At 43.1% G+C, this 24097-nt stretch overlaps 1 protein-coding gene across 6 annotated transcripts in view; it reads left to right on the top strand.

Moving 5' to 3' along the window:
• The window catches only part of GLCE (glucuronic acid epimerase), a 366778-nt gene that overhangs the window by 158122 nt on the left and 184559 nt on the right, over positions 1-24097 (top strand). For 4 of the 6 annotated variants that reach the window (XR_011201376.1, XR_011201377.1, XM_069222922.1 and 1 more), the window contains one exon: positions 22892-22958. The gene's annotated coding sequence lies outside the window, so the exon portion shown is untranslated. Of the gene's footprint in view, positions 1-11583; positions 11695-22891; positions 22959-24097 lie in introns of those variants that run through there. The other 2 variants (XM_069222924.1, XR_011201378.1) reach the window with 2 other exon arrangements.

The following is a 24097-nucleotide window of genomic DNA, read 5'->3' on the forward strand; positions in this document are numbered from 1 at the left end:
ATCTTTCTCTGAAGCAGACTCTGCAGTCTGGAGCTCTACATGCCAATCTAAGGAAGTTGACTAAAACCCCCTTTTGCATACAACTCAAGGCTTACCTTTTCCGACAACTGCTAGAGTAAGATCTTTAAAGCTGTTTAAAACTCTGAAAGCATGCCTGATCTGCTATTATAGTTTCAAGCTGTTTGAGCCCTCTCTCCATGTTGCTGTAATCCTGACTTGTTAACATTATCATGTAAAGCACCGTCCTACCAACTGTTTCAGACACAATAAAATGAATAAGTAAGTGAATTTAGATCTGGTATACTTCTCTTGCACATATCCAAATTATGCTTGATTTCCTGAACACCTCCTGCCCTACTTCTGGTGCACTTGCTTATCCACATCTAGTGTTGTGAGGTAAAATCTTCACTTCAAGCGTGAATGGATATAGTCCCCATAGGTTAATTCCCGCAAAAAAACTCACAAAAACTTTGTTGGGCCCCAAAAAGGTTACTTTTAAATTTTCCCACAGGACTTTTTCACCCATTGATAGTGCAAATATGTTTAACAGTTGGTTCAGTAACTGCTTGCCACAATTTGGCAAAGAACGTGTGGTCTGTAAATATATACTGATGTATATATTATAATTATACATGGAATACAAACCTTGTTTGTGTAAAATGCTAAAGTAATCTATAATATTTATACATGCATTGCACAAAATGCTATTATTGCAAGCTAGTACATACATCAGAAACGCTCCTTTCTTAAGAATATTCACAGGAGCTCACCTGCAATAACGTAGGGCTTGCCACTGCAACCTGTCTCCAGCCTCTCTTAAATGCAGCGCCAAACAAAGCCAGGAAACATGAATGCTGCTTAGCAGTAGTTTTGTCCACCAGAGCAAACATACCCGACCTTTAATGTGCCTTCTTCATATGTTGAAAGAAGGGGAGTGAAAAAACGCCAGATCTACATGTCTCACTTAAAGTGATGGCTGGAGGACATCTTTCTCATCTCACACACAAACGATAGCCTCTGACAGATGCTTCATCACGGCGAATACTGCTGACATTGAGTTACCCAAGCACATAACTCTCCCAAACATGGGCCTCACAACTGGGCAGTTGCATTTTCACTTGTGTTAACCTGCCTCCTTCAAATGCCTTCCCTCAAGGTCTTTGACCTCAAAATGCCAAGCATACTATTGCCTTCAGAGCAGACTGCATCACTGGACACTTGTGTCCTTCCTTGGGTCAACCCCCATGTGACCTCTCAGATCATGGTCTGTGCTCTGGGATACCACAAGTCCTGCAGGAATGGCGGGCTGACACATGCCTCAGCGCAAATTTCATGTAGCTCATTAAAGAGCACCAGCGTTATTAAACCGGCAGAAGTTAAGGCGCCAGCCAGCCCTAATTCCAGCATACTTCCCCTGTTCCAGCGTCGGTAGCTCTAGCGCCTGGCCTAATTCTCTTCTCACCATTGAATTGGTTTTGAAATCTTTCTTTTTCTGTTGTCTTCTTGATAAACTAGTCTTCTGCACATGTTTTTAATCATTTGTTAGCAATGACGAATGCCAAGACTATACTGTATTGAGTGAGTGAGGGTAACCCACGGGCTAGGCCGATGCCCAGACCCAAGGAAAGTAGCTGGGCTGAGAAATGCAGGGTGTCCTGCCACGTGTCTGGGCCTGGGAGATGGCGAGGTGGGGGTGTACAGCTCGTCCGTCTCCGTTGTGGGTAGTAGACGAAGGTTAGATGGGGCAAGTTTGGAGGACAAATTTATCGGGGTGGAGATGCAAAAACTTCGTTAAGGATGTTAATTGCGCATAGGATGGCATTGTAAGCGTGAAACCACGGAGCAGCTCTGTTCAAGTGCCACTGCATCATTCTGGATGTCTGGCTACGCTGTGAGTGAATATGTGGGGCCGATTCTGCAAACATTGACTGTGGGTCTCCAAACTGTCGGTTATACCTGGCTACCTCGCGGATGCACAAATGACTCGGCAAAGTGGTGGTGGGGGGCAAGTGGGGAATGCTATGAAGACTGGAGCTCGCTCTGCACCTCGCCTTTCTGATGTGCTTGGCCACTGCTCGCCTGCGCCCTTGATCTCCCACCACTGTCCCTCCACTGTTCCACTGTCCATTTCAAATTCAGTCTCTCCGGGAATACAGACAAAGCCTTTAAGGGTTTATGACGCACTAAGAACTGAAGACGCCATGTGCTTATCTGTGGGCCTTTGAAGGCACCGAAAGCACAGCCGCCGTCGGCATTCTGAGTACAGGGACCAGTTCTAAATACATGCAAAGCCCCGTACGGCGGGAGAAACGCCTCTGACGTGCTCCTCCGCTTCCGCTGAAGTGAGATTTGAATTATTAAAGCCGCCTTTGTTTATTAAACCGAGCTTCGACTGAAGAGATGCTAACAAGAGATGGCAGGCGGGCCGAGGCAGGATGTGTTCGCCCTCGGCGGTAATGGGTGTTTGGTGTAAGCGGCCCTTGAGCTGTTCATACAGAAAAGCTGCAAGGAATGCCCTAATATTTCTTGACTCGGCGAGAAGAATAAAAAAATGTGGCAATACGTGCCATGGGAACACAGTGGCAAGCCTATTCAAAGATCATTGAGTAGGTAGGCGTTTTTTTTGTATGTATGTATATGTGTATGTATATGTGTATATATATATATATATATATATATATATATATATACACACACACATTTTTTTTTTTTTTTTTACACACATTTTTTACCATATCATGTTATTTTATGGGACCAACTCTGAAGAGCCTGGGTTTCTGGAATGGCTAATATGTTTGTTCAGCGAGTCAGTGGAGAATTTCAGTGCATTTTGTTTGTATTTTACAGGTCTAGGACATCCCCAATTTGATGCCTGTAAGACCTTCGGATTAGTTAAAAAGCTACTTGCTGTGGGGCTGTGAGAGAGAAATCCATTTAAATCCACTAACTGGTAAACGGCAAAGTTTTTAGGTTGGGGCTACAAGTTGTTTGCGTATTTTGTCTGTCGGTGCACCAGAGCCCTTCTTAGCACTCGTTGGTCCACGTGAGTTACATTATTGGTCGCACTTAACATATTCTGGTACCTGAGGAGTACTTGTATTTCCTTGTGATGATCTGGGAAAACAGTACAGGGCTAACGTCAGAGGCTTAGAGCTGAAAAGCCGTAGTACATATTTTCCGGGATCTTGGTAAGTTGGAAGTGTACTGCCTGCATTATTGAGTAAGGTGCGAGAATTATTTTGTCGGGGTCCTTGCAGCTGTGCTTCATCTTTTGCACAGTGTTTGGGGTCAGGAGCAGTGGGTTCTTGAGCACTAAGGAACCATTTAAAGTTTTGTTATTAGATTTCAGTGCCGAAGTCATCAGGGTTGACCTTCAGTGGCACACTGTGATACGAGGTTTCAGCTTCCTGAGGAGATTGGGGTGTGGGGTGTTGCACTCTCTGTCTCGAGCATAATGTCTGGTCAGACGGAGATGGGACAGGGGGTACTGTTATAAAAGGGTGAACTAGGGGCTCAGCCAATTTGTGGAGGTGAACAAAAGTTCTGTTGTGCGGGATGAAAGTTTGCTAGGCAGGTTCACTGCTTCTGTGCTTGGGTACAGCGTCTAGATCTCTGTTTGACAGCCAGGGTATAGAGACTGGTGCTGGCATGGCTAATACCCTCTTCTGGGATATTTTCGATCACCAAAGGGATGTGCCTTAGGCACGTAATAGTCTACGGGCAGAACTTTATCTCCAGACCTTTGCAGTTGAAGGCGCGGTCCCCACCTTAGGAGCAGCCAATACATTTCTTGTGGAAGTATGCCTTAGCTATGACTCGCCTTAATTTTGGGTATAGTTCTTTAAAGTTCTGATGTGAAAGAGCCTGTCAATGCTTTGTTAAAGGGTTTAAGCTCCAGTCTCTTCAGATGCTTGGCTCCAACTGTCAGCAGCCAGCCAATCTGATGTCACTCCCAGTCCACTCGTTTTCTCCAGGACAGGCACAGAGATTGCTGGTTAAGACTAGCTCTTTGTATGCTGCCCACACAGCCAGACATAATAAGTCCTTGGATCGCTTTAAAGTTTTCATAGTATGGTTGCAACATGTCTGTTTCTTGTCCTGGTTATTTCGTTCTTGTAAAAGACTCCTGTAATAAACTTACTTATTGTCAATGTTCGTCTCAATTTATGTATAGTTAACTTTTTCTACTAGTCTGATCTGCTATACTCTAAAGCTACAAATAATAGCCTCTTCCCTAGAGTATGTAAAGGCTCCTTCCGTTTTAGAATATAATTTGAGAATCACAACTGCTTCACTGCTCAATTGCTTTCTTGCTACGTTTGCACTATACAAATACGTTTACGTACATTACATGCATGCGTAGGTGTGCACGTACTTGCTTAGGGATTGGAGAGCCTCTATTGAAATTATATTCCACTGTACCCAGCAGTGGTCCTCTGAGGCTGTATGTAGAATTAGAACAATATTACCCTCAATTTGTCATCTTATATCTTGTGGCCAACAGTAGAATACACAATAAGCTGTCCTCCTCTTAGAAAATTTGTGGAGAAGCCCCAAAAATTGTCCCCTAGGTTTGTCGCTTGAAATGTAAAGGCCCTGGGCGGAATGAGGGCTACAAGAGGAGTGGTGCACCGTGCAATGCAAGTATCAAAGTTTTGGGCCATGGGCTGACCTCTCTAAAAGGCTTTAGCCATGCAACTAGGGTTCATGTTTATACTATAGAAAGTTGAAAAGTAAATCCAGACAATTATAAGATTAGGACTGTTTGATATTGCCAGACCATACAGCTGGTAATGAGCCATCCTCACTCTACATAAACTGGGGAATCGACTGCTGGAGAGGGCAAGGGTTCCATGTACAAAAATCAGTCTTTCACCATGTGAGGCACTGTGAAACAGCTGGTGGAAGGACCCAATCATGAGCTGTCTGAGTAATTTAGAGAGACTGTATGGTGAACTGCATTTACCATAATGCATTTGGAAGCACTGGGGCTGTTATGCCAAGCAATATGCTTTCTTGATCGTTTGGCAATCCTGTGGGAAGCCCCAGCACTCTGGAATGTTACTTAACCGAGACATTGAAAAGCACTTCAAGCACCTCCAAAATAACTTGTTACTCTCTGCCACTGACATGCACAAATCTAGAAAGCAGTGGCCTGAGACAGAATGTGCTGGCTGCGCAAACACATGTGTGAAGTGACTGTAATATTAAACGACATCTGGTGCTGCTATGCCAAGCAATGTGCTTGCCCTCCCTTCAAGATCCCGTCAAAAACCTGCCAATCTGCTGCTTGCTCGCATTCAGTGACCCTGTGTGGGTCAAGGATGGCACCCAGCCTTGGTGCAGGAGAGTCAAATCAAGCCAGATTTCCAGGATATCTACATAAGATATTTAACTTTATGCTAGTAACTAGTCTGCCATTGTTGGACATTGGTGAGTGTGCGGTCAACAAACAACTAAAAGATCACATAACATCTAACAACTTAATTGATTCAAACCAATCATACTTTAGAGAACGCTTCAGCATTGTGACTGTAACCCTGTCAGTCATAGATGATATATTAAAGGTATTGGACAAAAGAGAATCCTGCCTTCTAGTTCTAGCAGCAACATTCGACATGGTCGACCATAGGACCCTATTCATCGTTCCCTAGAGAAGGATGGGACTGGATGGCATGGCTGTAAAAAGGGAACACCTTACCAGAAGAATAGACCATTTTTAGTGAAGAATTGAACTTGCCCCTCAGATCTAAAGACGTCTCTTTGTGGTGTACCAGAAGCATTATGTTAGCCCGTACACTATTCAACCTTTACGATGAACCACGATGCAGAGTTACTGTCCTAAAGATACATTAATACAGTAATGACACTCCGCTCAACCTCAAGGTTAGCTCTGAACAAGACTATGCCAACTGAGTAAAAAGGCCTAGAAATAACTAAAAACTAGTATAGCACTCCTTAAAGCCTAAACCAGACAGAACTGAGTTTCTCCTCATTTCACCAAATAAATTAACACTTGTACACTAACCTCAAACCCTTTAGTTACTGGACCACTGATGGTAAGTAAAGCCAAGTTCTTGGGTTTTATACTCAATAGCAGACTCTTGTTAATGGACTGTAAGTGTCATTGCCTTGAGACCCTCACGGGTGAGTAGTGTGCTTTACAAATCCCCTTATTGATTGATCGCAGAAATGCACAGTGGCAATTGTGCATCAGTGGCATCTTGAAATATTTGATTCCTGAATGGGATCTACAACAGTGGAATATTTAGTTATCTTCAAACTGGAATGCAGTACAGTCTTACTTAGTTGTCTAATAAAGATTACTAGCCCTAGAAATTGCCCTGAATTTAGGCGTGTGGTTCAATACTGTTAGAAATGGGGTCTCTAGTTGGCAGTCGGTTTGCACCCTGTCCAAGTATGGACCCTCACTGTAGTTAGGATAAGGAAGATACCCGCTCAGATAACCCCTGCTTCACCTCCTTCGTAGCTTGGCACGAGCAGTCAGGCTTATCTCAGACGCTATGTGTAAAGCATTTGCACATAACACACACTAATACAGTGGAAAAACTACAAAAGGACACCAAACCAGTTTTAGAAAAGTAGCCAATCTATATAAAACAAGGCCAAAACGAGAAACATTTAACATGCAGTGATAAAGATATGGATTTTGCAAGAATTAACTTAAAAATACACTTCCTTGAAGTCGATAGCTCCATCTGGGGCTATCACCACGTCGTGATCAACAAAACCAACGGTTCTGGCTGGCTGCAGCATCGCAGGCCTGCTATGGTGTCGGGAAGACCGCAAACCGTACCTTTGAATTTTTAGGGCGTCATAATCCTTGTGGTGAGCACCGGAGAGCGGCGTCGCTGGTGTTGTGGTGTCTGTTACGGAGTTGGTGTGGGGGTTGTCGGGCCCTTGAAGTCACACGAGTTGCGGATCGAACTCTGTGCTGATGAAGTCAGGAGTGCTGGCATGGATGGTGTTGGGGCTGCGGCCCGAAGTGGGTCAGTGCAACGTGCGGTGCCCACAGGTCATGGTGCAGGCAGTGGCTCGGTGACTGTCATCCAGCAGCGTCAGTGAGACCAGGACTGCGGTGTGAAGCAGGGCAGTGCGCCAGGTCACTGTGCAGGCAGCAGTGACATTGTTGCTGAGGCACTGTCATTGGTAGGCACAAGTAGGTGGTGCAGTGCAGGACAGGCTCTGTGTGGCATCCACGGGTCGCGGTGCAGACAGGGACACCGGTTGATGACTCTGGAGTCAATGGTGCTGGCATCGGCAGACCGGGGCTGTGGCACGTGATGGTGCTTTGTGTACCTTACCAGCAGTGTCCACAGGCCACGGTGCAGGCAGCAGCACCGGTGTCAGCAGGAGTGTTGTCATCGGGGATGCCCAGGCAAGCTCTGCTCCAGGCCTTTGGAAAACTTTCTCAAGCAGGATACACAGAAAAGTTCACCCCTGTTCTCTTTTAAGGCAGAAACAGCAACTGCAGGCCAACCCAGCAAAGCAACACAGCAAAGGGCCGTACTCCTCCTCCAGTTCTTCAGCTCTTCTCCTTGACATGGGTTCATCTTGATTCCAGAAAAGTTCTAGAAGTCTGGGGTTTTGGGTCCCATTCTGCCTTTGAAGTTAGCAACTTCGAAAGGAAAGTCTCAATTGTTTGCAAGATCCTTCCTTGTCCAAGCCAGGCCCCAGACACACTCCAGGAGGTTGGAGACTGCATTGTGTGAGGGCAGGCCAGCCCTTTAAGGTGTAAGTGACCACTCCTCCCTCCACTCTAGTTCAGTTGGCTCATCAGGATATGCAGGCTACATCGAACTCCCTTTGTGTCACTGTCTAGAGGTGTAAACAGCCCAACTGTCAAACTGACCCAGACAGGGAACCCACAAACAGGCAGTGTCACAGGATGGTTTACACAAGAAAATGCCTACCTTCTAAAAGTGGCATTTTCAAACTAACAATCTAAAAACCAACTTCACTGAAAGGTGTATTATAAAATTGTGAGTTCAGAGACTCCAAACTTCATATTTCTACCTGCTCTCAAAGGGAATTCGCACTTTAAAGTTATTTAACCGCAGCCCAAATGTTAACCTATGAGATTTATAGGCCTTGCAACGGGGAAATCCGATTTAGCAGTATTTCACTGTTAGGACATGTAACACATATCAGTTCATTCCCCACCTTTAACATACACTGCAACCTGCCCATGGGACTACCTAAGGGCTACTTTAGGGCTGCCTTACATGTAGTAAAAGGGAAGGTTTAGGCCTGGCACGAGGGTACACTTGCCAAGTCGAATTGGGAGATTACAACTGCACACACAGACACTGCAGTGGCAGGTCTGAGCCATGTTTACCGGGCTACTCATGTGGGTGGCACAACCAGTGCTGCAGGCCCACTAGTAGCATTTGATTTAAAGGCCCTTGACACCTCTAGTGCACTTTAGTAGGGACTTACCAGTAAATCAAATATGCTAATCAGGGCTAAACCAATCAACAGTACAATTTTTATATAGGAGCACTTGCACTTTAGCACTAATTAGCAGTGCTAAAGTTTGCAGAGACAATAAACCTGCAAAAACAAAGTCCAGTACACCATAAAAACAGGAGTTCAGAAGGCAAAAAGACAGGGGAGACACGTCAGAAAGCTGCCATGTCTGACAAATACTAACACAGAAATGTCTGCACACCTTGACAATCGTGAATGCTCTGAACTGGCTCCCTGTTAACAAACACTGCATAGTTAGAAGGGCATCGTTAACCGCTAAGGTTGTACACTACAATACCCTATGTTACGTATCACTAAAACTGCTCACTGTAGAGCAAAATCAAAGTAGAACAGGTAGGAATGGTTCTTGCACTTACAAAGTAATGAAAACAACTCCATCGGTCTTACTGCCGCTTGTATTTATTTTGAACATAGCAGATGTGTATATATAGAACAAAGTATTTCAAGAACATGGAGAACCATTTCACCTTAGTAATCAGATTGTCTGTGCACTGAGAAGTGTTTTTTTTTTTTAAAGAGGGAGTTTCCAAACATAAATTTAGAAACATTCATGCTTCCCTCCACCCTAACAACAATGCCAATAGTCATCTAAGGGAAATCAGTTGTTACATGCCCCGTGGGGTGGCCATTATCCATGAACAACACTATAGATTATTAAATCTATAGCGGAGAAGGTTTTCTATAGCACACATCATGAAAGTGTGTATTTATAAGTCCTATGATGTATGTTAATGATCAAAAAAGGTGGAAAAGTGAAACAAAACAATTGTCCACGATCACACAATTTGGTCAACTGGGGAAGTGAGGGTTGATCTCCAATTTTGTCTGAGACGGGCAGGAGTGATGTAGGAGCGGTAATTGGCGGTGCAATTTCCTGTTTTTGGTGTTCGGCGATTGCGATCTCCGCGTTCTGGACGCGGTGTGCCCATTTCTGGGCGCGCTGCCAGTGTGTGCTGCCTTTGTGGAATGCCACCTTGAGGAGAGGTGCTTTGGCGGCATTTTTCTGCGGGCCAAATTGGCTGTGTTGACTCTGCAACGACGACTGGAATTGTGGGTAGGAGTGTGTTCAAATTCCCCTAGAGAGCACGCTACGTAGTGTACGGCAACCATCTTGAGATGTTGGGAAGGTTTCCCATTACCAACCTTATTCTACTGTGATAGGCACACCTTGTGCCTGCAATTTCGATAGTTTTTTTTTTTTTTTTTTTTCTCTTTTCTACCCTGCAAACTGTTGTAATTGTGATAGGCACATCTTTGTGTACAATTTCTTTTTTGGGGGGGTTTATTGGAACACCATTTTCAACTTTTCTTCAAATATAAATGCAATCTAAGGATTTCTGGAAGACATTTCTGCAGTTTATGGATATCTGTAATTCTTTCAAGACACATTTAAGACTCATTTTGCAGTTTTACATTAAATTACTATGCAGTTCATAGATATATGAAATACATTTATGACTTTAGCAATCTTGTGCGTAGAACCTTGTAATATTGCTATATATATATAAAATGTGTATGTTCTGTTTTGAAATACTGTTCTGCAAAATGTCTAGTATTTAACCTCCATCATTTTTTTAAAAAGTGAACAAGGAAACCCACCTATTCAATGGGAATTGTAGTTTGATCTATTTGAAGCGTACATGGATGTATTGGAAGAAGGTGAATGTTCACCTGATACGCATTTGTCTTTACTTAAACATCGGTTGGGGGCTGTTGGTTTAAGAGAAGTTAAAAATTTGACACCTATAGATAATGCGAATGGTGAAGATGTGTACAAATGTGCGCTGAAACAGTTATAGGATAGGTATGGCCGAAAAATAAATGTGGTTATGGAAAGATATACATTTTATTTCAGGGAACAGAAGGTGGATTAGTCTATCGACCAGTATATGGCAGTACTGCGAGGCCTTGCTGATACTTGTGCTTTTGGTTGTATGACCTATGATCAAGTTTTAAGGGATCAATTGTTAATGAATACTAAATCTAAAAAAACAAGAAAAATTATGGTCTTCAGGAGAAATATCCTTAAAAACTGTTGTTGAGGTGGCAAGGAGTATCAAAATTACATAGGATTGCATACAAACTATGAGGAAGGAAGTTAACGATAAAGACACTGTGTGTACTGTAGGTGGTAACAGGGATGGTAAGGAAACAAAGAAATGGGCAGCATCACGTTCCGGTGGTGGGGATAACAAATCTGGAACTAATAACAAAGGCAAATTGTGTTTTAGGTGTGGTGCCAACTCTCATTTTGCAAATTTTAGTGGATGTCCGGCAGTTGGGAAAATATGTAGTATGTGCAAGAAAAAAGGACATTTTGCGCGTGTCTGTAAAAGTTTTGGGAGGAATGCGAGTTGCATTGTGGAGAGAGTGGATGATGACGAAATTGAGGAGAAAATGCAGAATATGGTATTAAGCATTCAGAGTAGTAACATCAAGTGAGGAGACCTTCAATTTCCCAAGTGTTGTGTAAAGATTGATGGTGTACACATTGAAGTTATGGTGGACTCACGTGCATGATGCACCATAACGGGCAATACCATGTTCAACCAATTATGTCCTGGAAGGAAATTACAAAACACTAAAACCAGTCCCTGCAGCTATTCTGACCATAAAATTGCGATTGTAGGGAAAATGCAGGCAGAGATTGAATTTGCTTAGAAGAAGTGTTCAGGAGAAATTCTCATTGCAGAATGTAGGACGAAAATTTTGGGTTGGCCGCATGTATGTGAATGGGGATTGAAAGTGGACCCTAATGCCAGTCCTCAAGTGTACACTGTAGAAATGAATAAAGTGCAGAATGATTTGTACCATGACATAAAGATAATGTTTCCCACTGTGTTTAGCAATCTCTTGGAGTATGAAAAATTTCCAACATACATGTGTTAAAGGAAAATGCAGTTCCTGTAAGACTAAAGTTGAGGAATGTTCCTTTAAATTATAGAGGGAAATTGAAGAAAATATTAAAGGATTTGTGTGACAAGGATGTTATTGAACCTATTGAATGCTCAGATTGGGTTTCTCCGATTTGTAATTTCAGTAAAATCTAGCGTGGACTTCAGGTTGTGTGTTGACCTGCGGGCGTTCAATGATGCAATTTGTATAGATGCATTCCCTTTGCCGTACCTTCAAGAAATAATGTTGTCCTTTTGAGATGCAACAGTATTTTCAACTATTGATTTGGTGAGTGCATATCATCAATACATTTGAATCCAGAGTCTAAACATTGTACAGCATTTATTACACCAGTAGGGTGTTCTAATATAAAAGAATGCCATTTGGTTTGGCTAGTGCGTCTGCAGTTTTCCAAAGGGAGTTATCTAAGATACTGTCAAATGTTAAGGGTACAAAGGAATTCCAGGACGATATATTGGTATATGGAAAGGACGAAAACGAGCATGACAGTAATTTAAAGGCAGTATTGCTGGCCTTGAGAGACTATGGACTAACTGTTAAAGATCAAAAGTTTAAATTTGGAGAAAGCCGAGTGGAATATTTAGGTCATATAATTTCTAAGGATAGTATTCGGCCTAAGATTAGTTATGTGAAGGCTATTCAGGAAGCTGCAAATCCTAAATGCAAGGAACAATTGCTATCATTTTTTTAAGACTGGCGGGGTTTTATTCTTGTTTTGTAGAAACTTTGCATCTAAAGTGGGAAATCTTTGTGCTTTGTTGAGGAAAAATGCGACGTTTGCTTGGATCAGACACAATGCAAGGAGTTTGCATCTATAAAAAAAAGAAATTGTGAATGCAACTTGCCTAAAATCATTTGAAACTGCTGAATGCACTACCAGTGGATGCTTCAGCATATGGTATTGGAGCAGTACTGTCTCAACGAAAGAAAGGGAACACGTGGGTGGTCGCATATGCTTCTCGTACTTTGACTTAAGCAGAAAGGAACCATTCTGTAATTGAGAGAGTTGTTAGCTACTACTTGGGCTGTAAAAAGGGTTAGAATGTATATATGAGTGCGTAAATTCAAAATTTGTACGGATCACAAGCCTCTGGTTTACATTTTGAGTACGGGAGGGGGAAGGAACCTTACTCCTAGGTTGGCTTCAAAATTACAAATGTACAATTTCGAGATTTTGCATCTTCCGGGGAAGAGTAATTGTGTGGCAGATGGGTTGTCTAATTTACCACTGTGTCATGGTAGTGTTGAAGTTGATGATGGTGAATGTGATGTTGTGTTCACTCATGATGATGTGATGTTTCTGCAAAACGGGGGTGTGGATGGTCCTATCTGAATACGTGTGGATGAAGGAAATGCAGAAGGATAAGATTTTGTTGGAAGTGAAGGATTTTATTTTGAAGGGGTGGCCATCGGAACTGAGTTTGCGGGGTGAGAGTAGTACATTTTAGAAGGTTAAGGAGGAATTGTCTGTGTCAAATGATTTTATTTTGAGAGGTGATGAAATTGTGCCTCCCTATGGTATGCGTGATACTATTGTCAGGTTGGGGCATGAAGGTCATGGTGGCATGACAAGTACCAGGAGGAAGATCAAAGAAGTCTTTTGGTGGCCGGGGCCCAGATGGTATAGTGGACCATTGGGTAAGAGAGTACAGCAAGTGTGTATTGAGTGATGAATCAGTGAAACCATTAGTGGTGCCATTACAGATGGTTGAACTACCAGATGATCCGTGGCGGAAAGTTGCAATTGATTTTATGGGCCAGTTCGTTACTTTACCTGCTAAGAAAGCATATGCTATTGTTCTAGTTGATTATTTTTCCAAATGGCCAGAGGTTCGTATGGTTGGTAATATAACCACCGATACTGTTATTGAATTTGTGAAGGATGTGTTTGTGAGGGAAGGCATTCCTGAAACTATTGTTTCACATAATGGGTTGCAACTTAAATGTATATATAGTTTTTTGTTTGTTTTGTAAGGGGAAAGATGTGTGGCGCGTGGATCGAATGTAGAATGGAGATCTACATTCAATCTACATCAGAAGCAAGGGAGCTCGGGATTCGGGGTTGATGGCGATGGTTATCTCTACACCGCTCCTGTACTGAACTGGCATATTTAGTTCCAAATAAAGCATTTCTCTTACACGGTTGTCTTTGTCTTAACAAGATGTACATTCTTCGCTTCCCCTAAACCCATCTTACACCCCTCCCTGCCACAGCCCCATCAACCACAGTGCAGCCCTCAGTAACACCACAGACCAACTTTTTTGGCCCCTGGGAAAATGTTTGTGAGTACCCATGAAATACAATATTTGCCTCTCTACTGTTTCAACCCTTTCTGTGTGACAAGAGATATCTGTACAATTGACTTTCAAAATATCCATGTTCTAGCAATGGGCTCTTGCCTCATTCCAGTGTAAAGGATCTTTGACGTGATGTGGTCTGGACTGTAGAGAATGTCAGATAAATAAAAGTTAAATACCTAATGAAGATGAGGGACAGTTCACGCGTAACTGTATAAAGTGTCAACTTTCATAGAGGGCCTGGGACGCTGCTGCTGGGGGGAAACCATCATCACTATGTGAGGCACAGCCTTCATGCTGCTACTACTAAATAGACTGCTGCCAGCTAGACCAAAATGGTTCCCTGTGAGACATTAGCAGGGCCACTGGAATTATGCGATTGTGCAGCTGTGGCGATTTTTCGCATAACTATAGATTTTCTGCATGTGTAACCTAATCCATCATCTTCTGCTTAATCAGCAGATTTTAACAAAAAAAATGTTTCTAGCTCAAACGGTTCAAAAATTACTAAAAACGCAGCAATACCTGTTGCCTCACAGTGAAAGACTTTTTCCGAAGGTTGACTGGTCACTTTTCTGTTGCTTATTGCTATATTGGGTGTTAAACTGTTAGTAATGAGGCGCAACCAATGCCCAGACAGTGTTAAGTTTGAAAATGCCAAAATAATGAATAATATTATACAAAATGTGCCACATAATTTGCCACTTCTTGCCACATAATTTACTCAACCCTGCCACACAAATTGGCCCTCCCTGCCCCATAATTCCAGTCGCCCTGGGCAATAGCCATTGCTCTATTGGGAACCTGCCCTGGCGTTCAAGAATGGGGGTTGGAAGTGTGGGGAACGCAGGTGATCTATCACCCCCAGATTTTGGAGTGCGGGGGACACAGGGGAGGAGGATAGAAGGGGAGGGGAAACAAGAGGTCAAAATGATTTCCTCTTTTAAGTACTGTAATCAGCAGGGCCATTAATGCGCAAAAGCGCTACTTATAATGGCCTTGCACTTGAACTGCTGCCTACAGTTATCCTTGACTGATCTGATGGTCACAAAATGAAGGTGAGTCAGGAGTCCACCTACGCCCTCTCCCTTTTAGTTTGTGCTGTTTACAGGTGCCCACATTAAGCACCTATGAAAACAAAGGGAGAGAGGAGGAGACAACACTATTTGCGGATTGCTGCCAACCTCGACCCTAACACCACCTGCCGCCTTGAAGACCAGCCCTGCAGGACAATGAAGAAGAAGTAGAGAGGGAGCAGAGTCCCACTCACCCTGACGCCTGCAGGCTAGAAAGGAGACTGTGAAATGCAGTATTTGTAAGGATCACACTATTTGGTGAAACGGGGAAGGTGAAATTGAGCCCAGATTTGACCTTTCAAACTTCACAATTAAGCTTACTAGAAGGCTATATCTATTTAACATTTACGCTTCATGTTTTTTTATCTACGTAATGAAGGGATAGATTACAGCGTGGGTAACAGGGAGAAGTCATGTTTCATTTTGGGCAGTTTTGCCTAGCATTATTATTTAACTTATTGTTAGTATATTGAAGTATATTATCTTTTCTGTTTTTGACTTTCTTGCTTGACTTGTATTATAATTTTTTTATTAATTTTTCAAGTTTCATGAGTATCGTGAGAAACAGTGGGCAAATAAAGAATAACAGTTACATGTGGATACATTGGTAATAGGTCCACTGGAATTATGCACCAGGAAAGGGACAAATTATTTGTTTGGGTTCACTAAATTAAGCAGCAAGCAGAGGCAAATTATGCAGCACGTGCTAGTATTTTATTATTGTCTAATGTTTGCACTTGTTAACACTCTCTGGGCTTAGGTTGATCCTCATTAGTACCAAATACTAAATGTGGCAGCAAGCAAAAGAAAGGTTACCAGTCAACTTTTGCAGAGGGGCATTCCACTGTGCAGCAACTCGTGTCACTGCATTGTTAGTAAATTTTTAACCGTTTGAATTTGAATTTTTTTTGTTTAAATCTGCAGATTATTCAGAAGATGATGGATTTTGTGGAAAATCCATAGTTATGTGAAAAACACTGCAGCGCACAAACACATAATTCTAGTGGCCCTGTTGATAGCCAACCAAGGCATCAGCAATACAGTGTTCATATCAGTGCATTACCATAAATCAGCACACATTTCACAATGTTACAGGGAAAAACAGTGAGTGCAGTCCATGCCCATAAGAGCGTGTGTAAAAGGCCCTAAATAGCAACATCCAGTTTGACTGTCACAGTGGTAAGATAGCATATTGTATTCTAGTCTGTCAGATCGCTGAGTAATGGCAGAATTTCATGGGCATAGAGTCCTTACTCTGATATTTTGGTTAGGCTAGAGGAGTTCGATGGTTCAACATCATCGTCTTAAGCAGTGTGGAATAAAAAGATACATAGCAGACCTCAGATAGTTTTGGGTCTCAAAGACGGGAGAGGTAGTTCCACATATATTTTAGTCTGTGTTAAAAAAGGACAAGGTATCTCAGCCAATCTTCTGATGTTTATCATAATTGATTCATCATGAATATTCAGTTTCACACTGGGCTCCTCTAAGTGATATGTGGACGGTGCACAGGTCCAGGAGATGGGGGTATGGAGGTTCAGTGTGCAGGTTCAGCCAGCCTTGCATTAGGTTATAACTTCCAGTAAACAGTTCTTAATATAAGGGGTAAAGTACCCTCGCCTTACATTATAAGGAGTTCCGTAACCATATAGAGGACCATAACCATATAGAGGAACAAGGATGAAGGCTGAGTTCATTAGGTCGAAGCCTACCAGACTGTGCAGCTGTCTGGTTTGCTAAAGACATTTAGAGTATATTTGGAAAGCTTCCCTGAGAATGCATTCCGCCCATTGCTTACCATTGACTTTTTGGTTTGTAATTCACATTTGCTTTGTTTCTATTTGCTATCTGTATTTGTTTTAGACTGTCCAACTTGAGTTTGTACCTTCAATAGAGCATTCCTTGCTCACTGTATCATTCCACCAGTGTTCTATTTCTGTAAACAGGCCTTTAAATCTTGTTATTATCTTGTCACGTTTGGTGTGCATTCAGAGACTAAGGTCAAATGGTAGGCTCGGTCTTCCCACTGAGCTTGGTTTTTATCTTTCTTTCTCTGGTTTCTAAGTGTGAGGATTTACATGACAACCATGCTGGCTACTGGGAATGTGCCAGAGGAAGGCTGGAGAATGCTACTTTTTCCTACCACACAACAAAATTTAAATGTCTGTAAATGAAATGTACAGATATCTAAGAATATTTGTGATGGAAACAATTTTAATATGATCAAATCAATACACTAGGTATTGACATTTACACACTAACGTGTGCACTATATACTTTTAGCAGTAAAACTGTATGTCTGTGCAAATGTAATGGTCATTTCAATTGAAGATGTGTTGTCTGTAATGGCAGGGTAGTTACACACCATGCATACTCCAGTCCACTCTACTCTACACCACTCCATGCCACTGCACTGTACCCTTCACCCCTCCACTTTACACCACTTCACTCTACTCTGAAACAATCCACTCTACGTCACTCTTCTCCACTTCACTCTTCTCCACTCTGTGCTATTCTACACCACTGCACTATAAATGGCAATGCAATCTATGATGTACCGCTCCACTCTACCCTATGCCACTGCAACCTACGCTATTTTACTCTTATGAATGCACACTGTGCCAATGCACTCTAAAACATTTTACTAACAACCAATGCACTCTGCACCACTGCACTCTATGACACTGTAATCTACGCTACACCACTCCATTCTAGGACACTTACCTCTACTCAGAAACCATCTACTGTATGCCACTGCACTCCACTCAACTCTACTCTGTGCAACGCCACTTCAGTCTACTCTGCACCACTGCAATCTACCCACGCCACTCAACTCTGCACCACTCAATTGCACTGTACTCTACTCTGCACCACTCTACTGTTCACCACTCATTGCAGTGTGTGTGACTCTTCAGCAGCTGTGTGAAAGTTTTTGATGGGCTTGGTGTGTGTACAATTCAGTGTTTGTGCATGTAAGAACAGCCTGGTTCGGAACTGTGCCTGGCCTGCACTGTTTGCTATGTGATTTTGCTACTCTGCAGCACTCTACGCCACTTTATTCTACTCTGTACCACTGCACTCTGCCACTGCTCTCTACATCACTGTACACCACTGCACTCTACGACCCTCTACTCTGCAACACTGCTCACAACGCCACTCTGTTCTGCTCAGTGCCACTTTACGCAACTGCACTCTACACCAATGCATTCTATGTCAATCTACTGTACACCACTGCCCTTTATGACACTTTACTCTGCAACACTGCACTCTACTCTGCACTGCTTCTCTATGCCACTCTACTGCATGCTAAATCAGTGCACTCTATGCTACTACACTCTACACCACTCTACTCTTCCCCACTGCACTCTATGCCTCTCTACTCTGCCTTGCACCATTCCACTCTACTATGCACCACATCACTCTACGACACAGCACTCTGCACCACTGCGATCTGTGCAGTGCCACTCCACTTTGCGCCCCTCTGCTCTTCACCACTGCACTCTACTCTAACCCAGTGCACTCTACACCAATGCACTCTGTACCACTTTATTCAAAGCCAATGCACTCTTAGCCACTGCACTGTATGCTAACTTCTTTGCATCCCTGTACTCTACACCACTTCACTCTAGACCACTCTACGACACTTCACTCTACGACAATACTCTCCATGGTACTCCATTCTGACACACTACTCCATTAAACTCTGCTCCACTCTGTGCCCCTGTACGATACTTTACTCCACTCCGTGACTCTCTATGCAACTCTTAGCCAATCCATGACACTTTACTCCACTCTATTCTGATACACTACTCCACTCTATGCCACTTCAATCTATAATAGTGTACTCCAAATGCAAAAGCATTTCTTCTCCGATCACGTGGAGGGGTCGAGAGAGACATCAAAGGAAAGGCCTTTCCTTTCCTTTGATCTCTCTCTCTCTTCGTTTCTGCTGCCTGATCGCAATATATGCAGGCAGCAGAAATGCCCACTAGGCACCAGGGATTTTTTTTTAAATTATTTGTGCATAAGGAGAGCGGCCCCTTGGGCAAGTGCTGCTCCCCAGAGGGGCAATTTATCTTTAGGCCGTTTCTGGCCCCCCTGGGGGCAGATCGGCCGATCTGCCCCTGGGGGGTGGGGAGCAGAAACCTCCAGACACCAGGGATAATTTTTTTGTTTTGTTTTTTTATATGTGGGTAGCGACCCCTTCGACAAGGGTCGCTCCCCTGAGGCAAAATTAACTTTAGGCTATTTCTGCTCCCCTTGGGGGCTGATCGGTCTATTTCTATTAGGCCAATCTGCCCCAGGGGGGCAGAAACCACTTAGGCACCAGGGAGTGGTGTGTGTGTTTTGTTTGGGGGGCAGCCCCATGGGCAAGGGTCGCTTCCCATGGGGGCACATTACTGTTGGCCATATCTGCCCCCCCTCAACCCCACAAGGGCAGACCAGCCTATTTTTGGAAGGTCCATCTGCCCCCAACAGGGGCAGAAATCACACCAGAGACCAGGGAAGATTTTTTTTCAAAAAGATGGTGGGGGTATAAATGGCAAATAAATGGGGCCAAAGTTGTTCTGCCGACAACCCCTCCCCCGTCAAATAGGGCAATTACCCCCGATCCACTCCCTGGGGGGCAGAAAGCTTACTAGATGTCAGGGAATAATAAAATAAAATAGTGTGGTAGTGGCTACCAACCATTATGGGCATGGTTATGCCCTCACCCCAACTGAAGGGGTTAACAGTCTTTCAGCTCTCCCCTGCACACTAAAACATGTTATCCCACAGCAAGCAAGAGGATATTTTATTATTTATGGTTTTGGTTTTACATTTGGGCCATGAGAGCTTGTCTAACTCTCAAAATCATCCCACTTGGAATGGTGAGGACTACACTTTTTGGACTTTGGGACACTGCCATGTGGAAAACTCCACAAGACCTACACACATCTGAAAACTAAACATCTGGGTGGGTCCATGGTGGTGTGCTTCACATGCACCCCCCACCATTTTCTTACCCACAATGCCCTGCAAACCTCCAACGTGCTGGAAATCACATTTTCTCCACATTTTTATGATGGAACCTTCTGGAATCTGCAGGAATCCACACAATTCCTACCAGCCAGCATTGTTGCATCTATACTGATAAAAATTCTGCCCCACTTGTCAGCCTAAAAATGTTTTTTTTGTTTTGGACCCACTTAGGTTCACCCTCAATTTCAAAATGTTTTTGGCTCTTCCCTGTCACAGGCACTTGGCCCACCTATACAAGTGAGGTATCATTTTTACTGGGAGACCGAGGGGAACATTGGGTGGTAGGAAATTTGTCGCGGTGATCCCACACAGAAATGTGGATTTTTTTTTTTTTTTAATTGTTATTTTTTAATTTTTTTTTTTAGTTAATTTTGAGGTTTGCTGAGGATTCTGAGTGAGAGAACACTGGGGGATCCTCCCTGGACTCATCGGGTGTCTAGTTTTTAGAAATGTTCTGGTTTGGTAGGTTTCCCTATGGCTTCTGAGACCAGGACCAAAAATGCAGGTGAAACCACAAGTGAGGTACCATTTTTATTGGGAGTCTTGTGGGAATGCTGGGTGGTAGGAAATGTGTGGCTCCTCTTAGATTCCCGAACTTTCTTTGCAAAGGATTCTGGGTAACAGAACCAAGTGAGAGCCCCACAAGTCACCCCATCTTAGATTCCCCTAGGTGTCTAGTTTTCAGAAATGCATAGGTTTGTTAGGTTTCCATAGGTGCCGCTTGAGCTAGAGGAAAAATCCCCACAGCTAGGCACTTTCCAAAAACAGCTCTGTTTTCTTTGGGAAAATGTGATGTGTCCATGTTGTGTTTTGGGGCATTTCCTAATGCAGGCACTAAGCCTACCCACACAAATGATGTACCATTTTTATCAGGCGACTTGGGAGAACGCTGGATGGAAGGAAATTTGTGGCTCCTCTCAGATTCCAGAATTTTCTGTCACTGAAATGTGAGGAAAAAGTTTTTTTTCTTTTTGGCCAAATTTTGAGGTTTGCAAAGGATTCTGGGTAACAGAGCCTGGTAAGACCCCCACAGGTCACCCCATTCTGATTTTCCCTAGGAGTCTAGTTTTAAAAAATGCACAGGTTTGGTAGGTTTCCCTAGGTGCCGGCTGAGCTAGCGTCCAAAATCCACAGCTAGTTACTTTCCAAAAAACATGCCAGATTTCAATGTTAAAATGTGAAATGTCCATGTTGAATTTTGTCGCAGGCATTAGGCCTACCCACGCAAGTGAGGTACCATTTTTATTGGGAAACTTGGGGGAACACAGAATAGAAGAACAAGTGTTATTGCCCCCTGTCTTTCTCCGCATTTTTTCCTTCCAAATGTAAGACAGTGTGTAAAAAAAAAAAAATAAAAAAAAAAGACATCTATTTGAGAAACATCCTGTAATTCACATGCTAGTATATGCAAATAACCAGTGCTTCTCAACACCTTATCTTGTGCCCATTTTGGAAATACAAAGGTTTCCTTGATACCTATTTTTCACTCTTTATATTTCACCGAATGAATTACTGTATACCCGGTATACAATGAAAACCCATTGCAAGGCGCAACTCCTTTATTGGCTCTGGGTACCTAGGGATCTTGAAGAAAGTAGAAGCCCTATATATCCCTGCAATCAGAAGATTCCAGCAGACGTATCTGTATATTGCTTTTGAAAATCTGACATGGCAGGAAAAAGTTAGAGTAAAACGTGGAGAGAAATGGCTGTTGTGTTCACCTCAATTTCAGTATTTATTTTATCTGGTATTTTCTGTAGAAAAACCTTGTATGATCTACACAAATCACCCCTTGCTGAATTCAGAATGTTGTCTACTTTTCAGAAATGTTTAGCTTCTCGCATTGGTTTCATACCCATTTCTTTCACTAACTGGCACGAGGCTAAAAGCGCAAAAAAATAGTAAAAATGTGGTATGTCTCAGTAAAATGTCAAAACTGTGTTGAAAAATATGTTTTTCTGATTCAAGTCTGCCTGTTCCTGAAAGCTGGGAAGATGGTGATTTTAGCACCCCAAACCCTTTGTTGATGCCATCTTCAGGGGAAAACCCACAAGCATTCTTCTGCAGCCCTTTTTTCCCCATTAAAAAAAAAAACTACGTTTTTGCTGTATTTTGGCTAATTTCTTGGTCTCCTCCAGGGAAACCCACAAACTATGGGTACCTTTAGAATTCCTAGGATGTTGGAAAACAGGGACACATTTGGCATGGGTAGCTTATGTGGGAAAAAAAGTTATGAGGGCCTAAGCGTGAACTGCCCCAAACAGCCAAAAAAAGGACTGCCATCTGAGGGGGGGGTGGGGGGGGGAGGGAGGCCTGGCAGCGAAGGGGTTTAAAAAAAGAAAAGTTTTTATTATTATTATAATTATTATTGTCCTATACTTTTGAAGGTTTACTCAGCTTCATGAAGTTGGTTGTTAGTGGGAGTGGTGTTTAGAACACCCTGTCTGACATGGTTAGCAGTTTGCAGTGCTTTACCTTATTTATTTTTTAGGATGTCGCTGTTCACCTTTTCCATGTGCGTGACACCTCGGCAGCTGCGTGAAAGCTTTTGATGGGCTTGGTGTGTGCACAGTCGTGGCTCAGTGTTTCTACACGTAAGAACAGCCTGGCACCGAGCTGTGCCTGGCCTGCGCTGGTTGCTTCGTGATTTCGCCTACACTTGTATGTGTGCCCGTAACGTGTTTGAAACAGAAGTGCTTGTTCCTCCTCTGCACAGTGAACAGCGTCGAAGCTTGTGATTTTAAGACCCAGCGGCTGAGCTTGGGGTTGGTATTTGCTGGCGCGCGTGGCATCACTGCTCTCTCCGTCAGCGCGAGGAACGCAGACTCCTTTTGCTCTCAGCTGATTGCCTTCCGTGCACTACGGCGCAGGCTCTGGAGAGCACACGTCTGTTTTTCAACCGTTTTAGTTTGCACTACAAGCATTCCGTAATCACACATTCCTGAATAGCGCCAGGAAACCTACTCTTCGAAACCGCTGTCTTGATAGCTAACTGTGCTTGTGAAACCTTGAACGGAATATCTCGGTGTGCCACCAAATGAAACCTTTGAATTTTCGTTCATTTCCAGAGTGCATCGGACGAGGTGTTTGCAGCTGCCGCCCACTAGGTACCAACACGCTTCCAGCCTGAATCGGGTAAGAATTTAATTATTTGTATGTATATTCCGAGCGGCTAGTTCTTCTTAACGCTCAGGTGAGGGGCATTTTATGCGCACCCTTTCTTTTTGTACACGCATTAGCTTGGTGTTTTCCTCATCTCCCCTCCCTTCCATACGCACTCCATTTAGCTGACTCCCGGAGCGAAAACTCGCATGAACTTGGCTCTAGACAGCCACCTTGGCACTCTGCTAACCAAATAGCTCCGGACAGCAAGTCGAAATGATATTTCGAAGAGTTCGGAAGAAGGCTTCTGTCCTCCGCACATTCTCCGAACCTGCTAAGCACCTTGAAGCTCTCTTAGGGTTGGGTAAATCTCTATGCAGGTGACCAGGGGAATATTTTTAAAGTCTTTCCTGTCACATTTTGCATCAATGTCTAGTTTGAACATCTTTCTAAAACAGTAGCTTGTGGTTCATAAGAGTTTAAAAGGTTTTGCTGGCGCCTAGGATCACACAATTTGGCAAAATGTAAAAGCGATGATTAGAAGGCTGGTCTTTTGAGTCGATTATTGGAAGCATACCCTGTGGACTCATGTGTGCTACAATGTAGGTCATGCATGTTTCACGTGTACCTTTTAATCAACAGAAGATGTAGTCAGAGAAAAATGTCATGATACCTTTAGGAAGTGGGACATCATTATTTGAAGGTGCAAAATGCCATGGTGTTCATAGAGATGGGAGAATCTCAGTGAAACTGAGCTAGACTTTACCGCCGATAGTAAAATAAAGAAAGAAATAAGAAATAGCCTCTGAAGAGTGATCCCAGTTATTTTTTTTAGAGTATATGATATATTGCCACTTTCAGAGCACTCTGAGGAGGTCTATGTTATAGGATAGCAGTGAATGGCGCCGGTCAAGGCCTTTGAGCGTCTCAGCGCTGAAACATCCAAGCAAATTGCAAGTGTGAACAGAATTACATTGTGTGAACTGTTGCTGCTACTGTATTGTACAGCTGTGCACCTCAGAATAGCACAGGTCTTTATAGATGTGCAGATGAGAACTTTGAAACTGTCTTAATCGTGAGATGTCAAGGTATGTTGTAAGTCGAAACACACAGATGTTTTGTTGCAAGTCAAAAAACACAGATATTTTTGAATTTATGCAATGGTTTTAAAA

This window comes from Pleurodeles waltl, chromosome 3_1 (assembly GCF_031143425.1).
Source record: "Pleurodeles waltl isolate 20211129_DDA chromosome 3_1, aPleWal1.hap1.20221129, whole genome shotgun sequence".
Lineage (NCBI taxonomy): Eukaryota > Metazoa > Chordata > Amphibia > Caudata > Salamandridae > Pleurodeles > Pleurodeles waltl.